General features: G+C 43.0%; 1 pseudogene across 1 annotated transcript in view; it reads left to right on the forward strand.

Annotated features, from left to right (window-relative positions):
- The first annotated feature begins 207 nt into the window (after nucleotides 1-207).
- The window catches only part of LOC308625715 (ubiquitin carboxyl-terminal hydrolase isozyme L1-like), a 30,361-nt pseudogene continuing 17,368 nt past the window's right edge, over nucleotides 208-13,200 (forward strand). Inside the window, exons 1-2 of the transcript in view lie at nucleotides 208-591; nucleotides 817-1,319. The product of the transcript in view is annotated as a ubiquitin carboxyl-terminal hydrolase isozyme L1-like (transcript). The remainder of the gene's footprint in view (nucleotides 592-816; nucleotides 1,320-13,200) is intronic.

Here is a 13,200-nt window from a genome sequence, read left to right on the forward strand (position 1 = left end):
AATAAAAATCTGTTGCTTAATTGAGTTACTTCTAATATAAGCATAAAGAAGCAAGCAGCTTTGAAACTTAGCAATAGAGATATGCATCCAGTTCATTAATTCAATTCTTCCTTCTTCCTAATAAAAAATCTCCTCGAGCTCATTATCTCCCAGGAGTCTTTCATACAGACATATTGGTGATTCTCAGTCTTTGAATCCATCTGTACTTGATAAAATGGTAAGATTTTGAACCTAATTAAATAGTGAGAAGCACAGATAGTACATGACTTGACTAATATTTTGAGTAAGAATCTGGACAAGATACAAAAACTAAAGTAGTGGCTGTTTTTCCTCTTCGCTGGGTTGTGCTTCCTTCCCTAGTTTGCGAACATGCAGCTCAAACCGATGGAGATTAACCCAGAGATGCTGAACAAGGTGCTGGCCCGGCTGGGGGTCACCGGCCAGTGGCGCTTGGAGGACATGTTGGGCCTGGAGGAGAAGTCTCTGGGCTCGGTGGCAGCGCCTGCCTGCGCGCTGCTGCAGCTCTTTCCTCTCACGGCCCAGCATGAGAACTTCAGGAAAAAGCAGACTGAAGAGCTGAAGAGACAAGAAGTAAGTTCTAGGGCTTCCCTGGTGGCGCAGTGGTTGAGAGTCCGCCTGCTGATGCAGGGGACACAGGTTCGTGCCCTGGTCCGGGAGGATCCCACATGCCGCGGAGCCGCTGGGCCCGTGAGCCATGGCCGCTGAGCCTGCGCGTCTGGAGCCTGTGCTCCGCAACGGGAGAGGCCACAACAGTGAGAGGCCCGTGTACCACAAAAAAATAAATAAATAAAAGAAGTAAGTCCTAAGGTGTACTTCATGAAGCAGACCATTGGCAACTCCTGTGGAACCATCGGACTCTCATTCAGGCAGTGGCCGATAATCAGGACAAACTGGAGTTCGAGGATGGGTCAGTTCTGAAACAGTTTCTTTCTGAAACAGAGAAGTTGTACCCTGAAGACAGAGCAAAATGCTTTGAAAAGAACGAGGCCCTCCAGGGAGCCCATGATGCCGTGGCACAGGAAGGCCAATGTCGGGTAGATGACAAAGTGAACTTTCATTTTATTCTGTTTAAAAACGTGGATGGCCACCTCTATGAACTTGATGGATGGAGGCCTTTTCCGGTGAACCGTGGCGCCAGTTCAGAGGACTCACTGCTACAGGACGCCGCCCAGGTCTGCAGAGAAGTCACTGAGCGTGGGTAAGGGGAGGTCTGCTTCTCCACCGTGGCCCTCTGCAAGGCAGCCGAATGCCTCGTGGGGGGGCCCTTCGCTTTCTCTCCCCTTCCCTTCATCGTGAAAGTATATCCCTACCTATGTGGTCTAAAATGCTTCAGTACTTGTAGAGCACAGCTGTTCTCCTTCGGTTCTGCAGATAAGCACTTACCCTCAACCTCACCTACTCACTAGCAGAGCTCGCTGTCCATTGCGCAAGCTTGGTGTCACCCTCTGATGGCAAAGCATTCCCCTCATTGTATGTCTTATACCTCAATATCTAATGCTTTAATGGCTACTTTGCTTTGTGTCTGTAAGCTAAGGCCTTGGATGTGGTTTAATTGTCCTTAAAAGGAATAAAATTTTTCTGCTGCTAAGAGGTAAAAAAACAAACAGGGGCTTCCCTGGTGGCGCAGTGGTTGAGAATCCGCCTGCCAATGCAAGGGACACGGGTTTGAGCCCTGGTCTGGGAAGATCCCACATGCCGCGGAGCAACTAGGCCCATGAGCCACAACTACTGAGCCTGCACGTCTGGAGCTTGTGCTCTGCAACAAGAGAGGCCGCGACAGTGAGAGGCCCGCGCACCGCGATGAAGAGTGGCCCCCACTCACCACAACTAGAGAATGCCCACGCACAGAAACGAAGATCCAACACAGCCATAAATAAATAAATAAATAAATAAATAACAAAACAAACAAACAAAAACTAAAGTAGTGATACAAGTTTCATTATAGAAGCTGAATAAGATAAAGGAAGGATGACCTCTTCAATTGGGCAGAGATGTTTTCGTCATTTTTTTCCCATTTTAGTAACAAATCACAATTGTGCTTACCCATTTCAACGATAGATTTCTCAACAGATGCTAGGTCTAATCTAGTAGTCATGCATGACAGTTTTGAGTTCCATTACTCAATATATTATTAAATTTCTATTATCTTTGAAAATGATTACACCATGTTTAGTAGCAAAATTTTTAAGAATGATTTCTTATCTAAAATCTCAGTGATCTAGCATGGATTTTGATTATTAATTGGTTGAGGCTTGTCAACACTTTGAAGATGTCTTGAGGATATCTGGAATTTTCTCTACAAATGAATTCTAGTATTTCCAATGGTTATTATTGCTACCATTAATGAATAGTATAATGTCCTGGTCTAGATACATAACCCAAGTGATCAAAGCGGTCAACACTGTGTTTCAAGGAGATTTCATCTTTCAAAGGATGAAAGTAAATAACTTAAATTCTTTATTAAAAAATAGAGTTGAGAGTAAAAATGTCTAGATGAAATCACCTTATTTTCCCTCTAAGAAGGAAATGGGAGCAAGAAAATCGGAGGCACACATTCCCAGCAACCTTTCTCTGGGTTAATGGAGGTAACAAGGGCTGCCTTTATAAAACAGATAACTAATAAGGACCTACTGTATAGCACAGGGAACTCTTCTCAGTACTCTGTGGTGACCTATATGGGAAAAGAATTTAAGAAAGAGTGGATATATGTATATGTATAACTGATTCACTTTGCTGTGTAGCAGAAACTAACACAACATTTTAAATCAACTATATACTCCAATAAAAATAAAAATGGAAAAAAAAGAAGACTGCCTTAATTGTTAAATGGATTACCACTCGTTTCCCACCCTGAGTAAGCCTGGTCTCATTTTTAAAAAGAATTTGAACCAAGAAGAAGTTGAGCTCCAATAGTGATTCACATCTCCAGGAATATTTCATGTCTGCTGGCCATATTCAAGTCACTAGACAGAGTAAGGAAGAATACTGCCAGAGGGTTCAACACCCAAATTTTAGTTCTGAGCACTTCCAGGCCCATCCTTTCCCTCTTGCTTTCTAATTACGTATGTATTTAACTCTTCTGTAGATCAACTTCAAGAGCTTTCAGGGGGTTGCGGGGAAAGGCAGGTGGAGAGAGAGCATTTCAAGGACTACAGGATAAAAACAGCCTGAATCTGGCTTGACAGAAAGTATTTCCAAGGCATAAGATAAAAAAGATTCCCAATTTCCTGAAAAGAAACTGGTTTGGGATATTGAGGATGAGGGCTCTGGCAGGTTACAGACACAAAGGCCCTCCTTACCCAGCAGGCACGGGAAGCAATGAAATGTAGTGACTGAGGGACCCATCGGCATATCTGAGTCCAAATACCAGTTCCACTCCTTACTATGTGACCTTGAGAAGTTACCTAGCTTTTCCAAGCTTCAATTTTCATATCTGTAAAATGACAGTGATAACAGTTCTTTCCCTGCAGGGTGGTGGTGAAGGTTAAACGATCTAATCCATGTGAGGCAGCTAGCAAAAGGTCTGGAACATATTAAACATTCCATGAATGTGATCTACTATTGCAATTATTAGGGGGAAGCCAGTCTGCTTGGGGTCCACTCTTGATCCTCTGACCCATGGCTCTCAGCCCACCACGCAATTTCCTACAGATAGAAGAGGCTGCTTCCCTATTTCTCACCTCTTTGCTGTCATTTTGCTTATAGAATGGTTTATGTCAAAAGAGATGAAAATAATAATGTATCTATTTACATCACATTATCCTTATTTTCTTTCGTCTCTCAGAAATGCCCTGGTATTATCGAATTAAGCACATTTTGAAGATGACATCCCCCTAGAACTAATCAAACTGAACAATTTTTTATTCCTTGATATTACCCTGGATTCTCATCCATTAATGTAACAGCTGCACTACTTTTAAAGGAGGCTGGGAACACACATGGCAGACTTTCGGCACTTGATGACTGCAATCGTGATTGTTTACTGAATACTAATATTCTGTATGAGTTATGTGGTTTAGCTTTCTAATGCCAGCACTCATTCACTGCACATAATCATAAGTCTGCAGGGAGGAGAGGTATTTCTGCTCAATTCAAAATCTTTTATTCCAATTGTCTGCTGAGCTTTGTAACTCTTTATTAACACTAAACTCTCACATACTAAATTTCTGAATAAATCTAATGAAAGATAACCATTTAAAAACCTTACCTCGGGCTTCCCTGGTGGCGCAGTGGTTGAGAGTCCGCCTGCCGATGCAGGGGACGCGGGTTCGTGCCCCGGTCTGGGAGGATCCCACATGCCGCGGAGCGGCTGGGCCCGTGAGCCATGGCTGTTGAGCCTGTGCGTCCGGAGCCTGTGCTCCGCAACGGGAGAGGCCACAACAGTGAGAGGCCCATGTAACGCAAAAAAAAAAAAAAAAAAAAAAAAAAAAATGGGCCTCCCTGGTGGCGCAGTGGTTGAGAGTCCGCCTGCCGATGCAGGGGATACGGGTTCGTGCCCCGGTCTGGGAGGATCCCATATGCCGCGGAGCGGCTGGGCCCGTGAGCCATGGCCGCTGGGCCTGCGCATCCGGAGCCTGCGCATCCGGAGCCTGTGCTCCGCAACGGGAGAGGCCACAAGAGTGAGAGGCCCGCATACCGCAAAAAGAAAAAAAAAAAAAAAAAAAAAAAACAAACCTTACCTCTTGAGTACCAAACTAGTATTTCAACGTTGCATAACCTTCTAACAATGGAGTGCTCTTTGAAATTTGTCGCTGTGTCTGAAACATACATCTGATGTGTCCTGTACCTTTAGATGTCCTCTGGATTTGAGATGTTACTGACACTGTTATTTCTCTTTCATACAAATGTCTTCTAAAAAGAAGGTATAAAACCAAATGCCTCTTCCCTTTCTCTCTAAGCTACGTCTCAATAATTCTAACAATGTCTGCATGACAAATGAAAACTTCATCATTTGCATACTTTTTGTAAATGATAAAAAACAGCTAACCATTTGGTATTATTTCTGACTAAAGTTTCAGATGTTTGACCCACATCACATCTTTAGATCTCACTTTTTATCTGAATACTTTGGTGGATTCTACTTAGAGCATGTATTTATATACACCATTCAAATGGCAGAAAAACTAATGAAACACAAGACCACCAAACTATGCTGCATTTAAAAAACTGTTAATATTCTGTTGAGTTGCTATATTCTGAGAAAAAATTATTTCCCAGCTTTTTAAACCTATTGCTGATTACTACTGCTTATGTTTATTATTCTTTTTAAAAATGCTTTCCTGCTTTTTCTTCTGAGTATAAATATGATATATGCTCATTATAAGAATTCAAACAGAGCAGAAAAGCACAAATATGATATTACAAATCACTTGAAGCCCCACTCTCTAAAGACAGCTGCCATTTGCATTTTGCTGAAAGTTCTTTGTATGTGTAGATGTAATTCTACATCATGTCAAAGATCCAGGCAGCAATGTTGGGACATTTTCCCATGCCAATAAATGCACAGCTCTGCATCCGTGGTTCTCATTATGTCCTCCGTTCCCTTCCAGTTAAGAGGAGGATGTGTAAGTGGAATGATGTGGAAACAGGTAAAAGGGTTGAGCGACACTGATCTCCATCATCAGAGTTCCTAATTTTTTAACTTACTCCTTCACGATTGATGTTTGTTTCCAATGGTTCACAATTATAAATTTGTTGAGTCCCAGTGCAGAGACAGTAGTTTGAAGGGAGCCTGGGTTAGACACACTTGCTGATCTTGGAGAGCTTCCCAAAGAGGCAGGAGGCAGCTGGGACTCCCCCTGGAGACACAGAAGCTGGCAGCAACCATTTTTGAGAGCTCATTCTACTGCAAGAAACTGGTGCTGACAAGGGCCACTTTGGAGTCCTCCCTCTAACCTACTAGAAGCAGGGGTTTAACTGCCCATCAGTGGGCCAGCACCAGTCCCAGACACCCCAGCCCACCATGCTGGGACCCAGGCCCACGCCAGCAGGTGGGCAGCCATTGTGCAAGGCAGAGCCTGGCAGCCAACCAGGCTGCGGGCCAGCCCTGCCTGCCAGTGTGCCTACAGTAGCCAGCCCACCACAACAGAAGAGCCCACACAGCCCACAGAGGGGGCTCCCGAGAGCATACAGCTCTGGTGACCAGAGGGCAGTGTGCTGCTGGGCCCCATAGGGCATCTCCTACATAAGGCCACCTCTCCAAGAGCAGGAAATGTAACCGACCTATCTACTACATAGAAATAAACACAGAAAATTAGGCAAAATGAGGAGACAAAGGAATATGTTCCAAATGCAGGCACCAAACAACACCTCAGAACAAAAACTAAATGAAGTGGAGAAAAGCAAAGCAACCTACTCAAGAAAGAGTTTTAGGTAGTGATCAGAAAGATGCTCAACAAACTCAGGAGAAGAGTGGATGAACACAGTGAGAATTTTTTTTGTGGTATGCAGGCCTCTCACTGTTGTGGCCTCTCCCGTTGTGGAACACAGGCTCCGGATGCACAGGCTCAGCGGCCATGGCTCACGGGCCCAGCCGCTCCGTGGCATGTAGGATCTTCCCGGACCGGGGCACGAACCCGTGTCCCCTGCATCGGCAGGCGGACTCTCAACCACTGCGCCACCAGGGAAGCCCACACAGTGAGAATTTTAACAAAGAAAATGTAGAGAAGAACCATACAGAATTGAAGAATACAATAACTGAAAGGAAAACTACACTAGAAGGAACCAACAATCGATTCGATGATACAGAGGAACAGATAGCAAACTGGAAGAGAGTAGTGGAAATCACCCAGGATGGACAGAAAAAAGAATTAAAAGAAATGAGGATAGATTAAGAGCCCTCTGGGAAAACATCAAATGTACTGACATTCTCATTATAGGGGTCCCAGACAGAGAAGAGAGAGAAAGAGGCAGAGAAATTATTTAAAGAAATAATAGCTGAACACTTTGCTAACCTGCGAAAGCAAACAGACATCCAGGTCCAGGAAGCACAGAGAGTCCCCAACAAGATGAACCCAAAGAGGAACATACCAAGGCATATTATAATTCAAGTGGCAAAAATTAAAAATAAAGTAAGTAAATCTATTGATCTGTGTAACTCTCAACTACCAGAAGATTAAAAACAAATTCTTATTTATTTGTTTATTTATTTATATTTTTGTGGTATGCGGGCCTCTCACTGTTGTGGCCTCTCCCGTTGCAGAGCACAGACTCCAGACGCGCAGGCCCAGCGGCCATGGCTCACGGGCCCAGCCGCTTCACGGCATGTGGGATCTTCCCATACTGGGGCATGAACCCGTGTCCCCTGCATTGACAGGCGGACTCTCAACCACTGCACCACCAGGGAAGCCCACAAATTCTTTTTTAAAAAGCCAGCCTCCTCTTTCTTTTCTCAATATATTGAACATATTGAAAACTACTGTATATAAAAACAAAAACCAGGCACCTTCACTTAGACACTGTATGGCTGTGGCTAGGGTTTGGTTCCTGATACTTATCTCTACCTTGGTTCTGAATGATGTTTCAAGGTCTAAGTATAGAGATTACTGGTCTTTTATTCAAAAAGAGGGTCTGAAGGATCAATGGAAGAGAAACTGTGATATGAGACTTGATTTTATCTTGTCCCCACTGATAATCAGAATATCATTTCGCCTAGTAGTGAGTTACTACGATTATCTCATTCGGAAACAGATATTAAAACTACTGAGAACCATCAGTGAATGATTGTGTCAAAGTGTCCCCTCCATTCCTCAGCCCCAGGGAAAGGGAGAAGCAACAGCAAACAGCAGTGTATTTTGATGAGGAGTCCTCCTATTATCTACCCACCAAAGGCCTCTCCATATTTCCCTCTTTCTCTAGCTACTTCTGACTTTTTAAGGTTATCATTTCCTCCATTTCTCGTTAAAGTCCTTTCCTAATCTTGCCCTTCTTCTCCCAGCAGAGCATGTTGTAGAGAGAAATTCTTTTCATCTTTAGGACCCTGCAATCTGAAAAGAGGGAAAATCTTTGTGAACATTTATACCAATCCTTTTATTCTTCAGATGAGGAAAGAGGGTCAGAGCCAGAATTAAAATTAGGTCTGGCACCTCCAGCCCAATGCTTCTCCTATTAGCTACATCTGTGAAGTTAATGTTTAAGTTATACATAGTTAGTTTTTAAGTTAATTGTGGTCTGTAATGCCAGCCCTGGGGCAGTCTGTCCGGCCTGGAGAAGTCACACCCACTTCAGCAGCTGAGTCCTCTTACTGATGGCTGTGTCTACATCTGATTAAAAGTGGGGAAGTTCCATCCAGTGGCTGCTTGTCCCAGGCACCCTTTCCCCATCCCACCCAACAAAGTCTAAACCTACCATCTCCATTCCTAATCATCTACAATTCCTGCATTTCATGACTGGTAATAGGGGAACGTATGTGGCAATGAAAGGCTCTATTGCAGTGCTTTGCAGTGTTTTGACAACAAGCATCTTTGTTCAGTGTATTCTCCTCAGAGGACACTAGAATTCACTTTATTTGAATTCTCATGACGTTTTTTGCCTCTCTTAGAGTATTGTGTATTTAAGAAAAGCATTATTTTAAAATTAAGGTTTTCATTAAAACTACTATTTATCTTTTCCTTTTTTTTTTGCAGCAAATTGTGACATTTTTCTATTATTGTAGCAAGACAAATTCACTCTGGGGAGATAAATGTCACATTTTAATGAAAACCAGCTTCCTGTGTGGAGAGGAAGAGTGATCTTAAAAGGGGAACCAATGTGAGTACACTTTGACATTTCTCATTCTTCTTAGCCACAACATTAAGATTTACGTTTATTTTTTAATATTGGAGAAGTTACCCTATAAATCCCATCAGGAAGATGAATGGGATACATTTGGAGCTCATTGACCCTCACAAACTAAATCCAGAAAAAACTTCCTGACACAAGAAAAATTTGCAGTGAAATGGGAGATGAAATAAAGCAAATGAGAATTGGAACAGGGGGGTGTTCTGGAAAGGGGCCACATGAGCATGCCACATAACACAGGAGAGCCACTTCTTCCATTTGAGGTTGGGGAGAGGAGTGGTGAGCCCAAGGTTAAGCTATGTGGGAATTTTACCTCCGTGCATTGGCTCATGTAAAGGTGAGCTACATGCCTAAATGAGTCTTTTTTATACGCATAAACTCACATCGTTCAGAGTGGACATTTACCTTTTCTTTCTTTTTTTTAGCTGTCCAGCATCTGAACCTCCTTCTAGGTCTGGGGAATTTCTTTCTTTTCTTTTCTTTTCTTTCTTTCTTTCTTTCTTTCATTTTTGGCTGTGTTGTGTCTTCGTTGCTGCGTGGGCTTTCTCTAGTTGTGGCGAGCGGGGGCTACTCTTTGTTGTGGTGCGCAGGCTTCTCATTGTGGTGGCTTCTCTTGTTGCGGAGCACGGGCTCTAGGTGCGTGGGCTTCAGTAGTTGTGGCTCACGGGCTCTAGAGCGCAGGCTCAGTAGTTGTGGTGCACGGGCTTAGTTGCTTCACGGCATGTGGGATCTTCCTGGACCAGGGCTCAAACCCGTGTCCCCTGCATTGGCAGGCGGATTCTTAACCACTGCACCACCAGGGAAGCCCTGGGGAATTTCTTATACTGTGAGTCATGGCTGAAAGCAGGGCCTGACTCCCACTACAGAAGCAGAAAAGAGTAGATACCAGCAGCTTTTCCCATTCTCCAAGGAAAAGAGTACAGGTGTGCTCCCCTGGCTTGTTCAACCAAATGGTCTCACTCAGGTCTCAGAGGCAGGAGCAATTACTGCAAATAGGAATTCAGTTCAGCTTCAGGGACTACAACACCCAGTGTCCAGTAACAACAGGGGAAGCTGAGGGCATGCAGCAGCTAGTGCTGGTGGCAGTGAGGTTACCAGAGGCCCAACCACTAGTGGACAGCAGGAAGCATCCTTCCCAGACTCATCCTGTGGTTGACACTGGGCTGAGAGTTTCCATGCCTCTCATATCTTCTAACTTTCTGCCCAGTTTCCCAGCTTGATTTTCTAGAAACCCTTGCTACTCAAAGTGTGGTCTGGGAACTTGTTGGGAATGCAGAATCTGGGCCTCACCCCAGAACCACCTAGTCAAAGTATAAAAGTGTAGCATAGGGCCTTGCACATAGTAAGGCCTTCATAAATATTTCTGGATGTATAGATATATAAAAATGTGTTTTGGGTTCAGCAAGATCAATCTGAAATATATTTCTTCAAAACATGTGTATGTGAACAGCCCTTAACCCAATGGCTGTACTCCAGAAAAAAACGTGAAGTATTGTACATAATGAATTGCATTTTGTTTATATTTAAGAGATTCTCGTGTAAACTCATTATGCCTTTTCAAAGTGGATAATCACCCTTTCATTTATCTGTGTTGTTGACTTGTATTCTTTAAAGCAGGGCACACCACAGTAAAGATTACTGCAATGAAATAAGTTGTTACTGAGATGACCACTGAAATTCTCTGCATGGCCCTCATTATTTAGGTCCTTGTCTGTCTTTCTATGGGTTCCCTAAAATGCCAGCTGCATGTGATCTTGGTGTGTATCCATACCTAGCTGAGCACCCACGATGGATACATAAAACAGTTCTCTTTATAAAGTCAGCCAAACACTACGATTCTAAACCACTGCACTGTATTTTGCTACCTGCAGTTACTGGACATTAAGGGCAACCTGCCCTTCCAGTTGTCATCATGCCAGCCTCAAGAGCCTTCAACAGCCATCTCAAGACAACATTGGCAGAATGCCACTAATACAGTGCCTGAGAGAACACCCAGCTCCCCCATTTTCACCTAGAAGAGAACAGCTCCTGGAAAGCAAACTTATTTTTCAAAAGCTTTGTTGAAGAAAGCTGGAGAAGTGATAGAGGGAGAATTGGAGGAGGAAGAGATGGTACGACTCTGCCATCAGACAATCAGCCACTTAATTACTTGCTCTGTTCAGCAGAGTTTCTTAACCCTTTGAGCCTTTAGTGTCCTCCTACTTCATCTGGAGCTGGTAAGAATGTTTATCTGACAGGGTATTGTGGGCATTAAGCATGAGAGTGGATATAAATCACACGGTCAGGCACATAATTATTGCTCTGTAAATATTCGCTATGACAATTGCTGTATTCCTACTTCAAGATGTGAGGTCATCAACAATTTATGACATGATCTAAAACTAGTCATATGTCATAGATTGGATGATTTTCAGTGAGATAGAATTTGATCCCCATTCTCCCACCCCAAACACCACGACTTTTAATACCTGCTCACCATAGATTTTAAGAAATACTGTGATGCAGAAAAACAAAGCACAGGCTTTGGTGTTAGATCAGGATTAGAATTACAAAACCATAAATGTTATCCCCCTTTCCCCTTCCTAGGGGTTCCCAGATTTTTATTTAGGTATCAATCCCTCCTCCTCACATGCTGGAGGGGAAGCTAACTCAGACAGTGGACTTAATGGGCCTATGGGAAATCCCATCCCCCTTGCCAGGGTGACTGGTTCAAGAAATCAGGCCTCAGCCAATCAGGGCATTTAATCCCCTGATACAAAGATTAATTTAATAATGGACCAACGAACTGTGAGGAGAGACATAGCAGCCATGAGAATGCATCTTATCTCCTGTCGCAGGAGCGTGGTTGACCAAGGACTCCAGGTGCTGCACTTTGAAATCCATCCCCTGGTTTATGGATCCTAAGGGTACTAAGACAGACTGGTTCCTGGGAGACACTGAACTCCTTTGTCAACTGATTTTGGCTAAAGGATTTCCCTGAGGCTTTGCTCAGAGGGCACCACAATGTAGGACTCTTTCTCTCTCTTTCTCTCACTGCACAGGAGACTTCTGGCAAGGTCTGACAGCTCTTCCAGCCTTCCCAGTTCCTTATTTCGTTTCACACTTGCACTTTCTCTTATAAAAGCTCAGCACACATAATCCTACTTTGATGTCCGCTCTTGGAGGACCCTAACACAGGGGGTTTGCTGGAGGCTTCTAGAAAATAAGCCTCTTTGCTCTTCTTAAGGTGCTGGGAATGATGCTCTTTCTTCCTCTGTACTTCATGAACGTCATGTAAAGCCTAGAATTGCTCTGGTCGTTTTCCCAACAAGAGTTCTCTTCTCCAGGTTAAATGTCCCTAGATTCTTCATCATCTCCTTATATTCAATGGTTTTTAGACCCTTTAACTATCCTGGGCATACCTAGAGAACAAAACTGTCTAGGGAAAACAGAAAATACAGCAAGAGTATATTCTCCCTTGCTTCTCATATTGCAGCATTATACAGCTTGAGCTTTTAGAGAAACTGTATGTGTATATTCTTAGGAATTTGGTAGCCACCTTGACCTATTTGAAAGACTGACACATAGAATGCAACTATCAAATGCTTATTAATTCGCTCTTCAGTAAATGGAGCAGCAGAGAACACAGACTCCAGATCCAGATTGAGTTCCAATCCCAGCTTTGCCTCTTACAAGCTATGTGTTCTTAGGAAATTTAATTAACCTCCCTGAAGCTCCATAACCTCCTCTGTAAAGATAATTACAGCACCTACCTCATAGTGTTCTATTAATTACTTATAAAGTATTTAGAGTAGTCCTGTACATAGAAAGTGCAAAGTAAGTGTTAAATAATTAAATATTTTAAAGCACCTATCATTGCCACCAGAACAAGAATTCGCAAAGGTCAACGACTTAACCAACTCTCAACTAACTTGACTATTGTTCAATACCTTCTTCTTACCCCACATGACTTTACCTCCTGAACTCACATCTATAAATCATGATGGAATGTATTAGGCATATGTTCTTGTTTGGAAGGGAAATATTTGAAATTTCTTGTAGGTAAGCACCATAAGTCCTATGAATAAATATACATTCTTTTCTCTACTTCCCCAGCTTCCAAAGTGTTTCTAAAATTCTCCTGGGAGCTCCTGTTTAATCTAAATGTAACATACCTTCATTTTCTTAGTATATATTTTGGAAGTGTTTTGCACGTATAATCGGCTTTGGGTTTAAAAATTGAAAAAGAACTCTCAGACCTTATCTTTACTCTGAGTGTAAGGTACAGTGAGGCAAGCAAATGTATCCAAGACATTTGGATACCATTCAATTCCTATTTCTCTTGTGACATAAGGTGAAGAGGTGAGAGGATGATTTACATACTCAGATAAGTGAAACTGTTAGTGAGACAAAGATTTTTGT

This window comes from Mesoplodon bidens (assembly GCF_964165515.1).
Source record: "Mesoplodon bidens genome assembly, chromosome: 11".
Classification (NCBI taxonomy): domain Eukaryota; kingdom Metazoa; phylum Chordata; class Mammalia; order Artiodactyla; family Ziphiidae; genus Mesoplodon; species Mesoplodon bidens.